Below are 2,118 nucleotides of genomic sequence, written 5' to 3'. Positions count from 1 at the left end.
TCAGCAGAAAGTGCCAGGGAATTTCATACACACCATCTTGGTATCTTTAAGATGCTATGATGTTAAATCCCCTCAGAGGTGTCTTAAGCTAGGGTTTTCCAAAGAGCCTCAGGGTACAGGGAACAGTTGCCTGTTTTCTTTAGTTTCTCCTAGCTATACTTGGCTTACCTTCAGAAGTCCTTATTTTTTCCCCTTCAGGAGTCCCATGACCATAAATGTTATGTCAAAGGGTATTGTTTTGTTTTTTTTATCTTACAATTACCAGCTACAAATTCAAATCATCTTAAAATGAAATCGGTTTTTGATTCCTGATTTGTGAGAATTGTTTGAAGTATTTGTACGATATGAGCACACTAAAACATATCAGTTGTCAATGTAACATTGTTAAGAAATATTTTATATCTATTTATATTTCTCATAGTTTTGCCTCATGTTGGTTGTTGTTATTACTACTACTATTATTATTATTATATTTAACAATAGGAGTTAAGTATATCTTAAAAAAGTCTAGGCTGATCCTATAACAGATTGTAAAGACGTGAAAGTTTAAAACCTTTGCGAGGAAGACAGGCATAGGATAGCCCTCAGCCTCCCACATACTGCTTTGCCTGTGTGCTCCATCAGGGACATTTCTGTGGCAGAATAGAGGCTCTTTCTTTTATTCTAAAATAATGCCACTAATGCATCAGCTAAATAGTATCAAAGCATTTAAACCTTTCATATATTTTTATCATTACATTGCACCATTTTCATTCAGGCACTCTGCAATAAAAAAGCACACGGAATACCTACCCTGAGGAAACTGCTATATGTAATAGCAATTTTGTCTAGTGTAGTTGTTTTTGGTTTTTTCTTCTTTTGGTTTGAGCAATATTTCTTGCCTCCACATTTGATAAAACTCCTAAGGATAGAAAAATGTGACATTTAATTTTCTTGGCTTTGGCTACCACATTGTTGTGTCTACATAGACATGCACTCATCTAGAGCTGCTCACACCCACCATTCCACCCACCCAGAAAGCTAATCACAGTGTTTTTAAAATAAAATTATTTCTTACTGCTTAACCACAATGGCAATCCTTCTAGCTCATTTGGTTCACCATGAATAAAATACATGGAATACTCCAGTAGGGAATTTTTTGGTTAAAATGAACATTATTTAAAACCACAATATTTAAGCTTCTGATAGTGGAGTTATGTTGCCTTCATTGTGATTCTGTGGCAGTGTTAACAGAATTTGAGTTCACTGAGTTCATAAGTCAAGATCATGAAGCACTGCAGACCAAATGTGCTAATCTGCTCTGGAATGTTGCCTCATCCCATCTGAAAAGTCTGTATTTGTGTTGAAGACATAACAAAGAGACTTTCTACTTTCAGACTCACTGAAAGTATTTTAAATACTCATCATGTTAGGGATCTCATTTATCATCCATGCATTTAGATACTAGTTTTATGCATGTACAATTCTATATAGCACTTAGACACTAGATATTTTCATCTCTCACCCCTTCACTCAAGAATTCACAAAACCAAACAATCAGCTTTCTTTTTTTTCTATTTATTTTATTTTTATTTTATTTCCTTCCTGTAGGGCTAGCTCTTTTGCTTTAAAACTGAGAATCAGAGAGTATGAGCTAAAGCCAAATCCCACAGTTGGAGTGCTTTTAAGACTTGGAACAAGTTACGATGTATGTTTTCTTATTTATGAAAGAGGCAAAAAATGGCAGACAAAGAAAGGCCAGGATAAAGAGAGGATAAAGAGAAACTGCTCTTGTGTAATTATGATGTAAGTATGTAGTTACAAACTGAGAGGTCTTTGCAAGATTGTGTGATATTGGCCATTCCCACAAAAGAGGGAAAGATAGCACTTTAACAACATTTAGAGAAGCAGAGATAGTTTTCATTAAACAGAAAAAAACTCATTCTTGGTGTACACCCCTTAATTAATTTCCTTAATAACCCATTTTCAACAATGGAATTTGCTATAATCTTTAGCAGCTTTCATTACTAATATTGCCAGAGGTAGATATATGAATGCAAAGGCATATACAAGCATATTTCTACATTTGCATTCCGTTAAAAGCTGATTGTAAAAGTGTCGCACACTCAAGCAATAAGA

This window comes from Corvus brachyrhynchos, unplaced genomic scaffold (assembly GCF_000691975.1).
Source record: "Corvus brachyrhynchos isolate BGI_N302 unplaced genomic scaffold, ASM69197v1 scaffold1, whole genome shotgun sequence".
NCBI classification, from domain to species: domain Eukaryota; kingdom Metazoa; phylum Chordata; class Aves; order Passeriformes; family Corvidae; genus Corvus; species Corvus brachyrhynchos.
Note: the sequence above shows the minus strand (reverse complement) of the source record.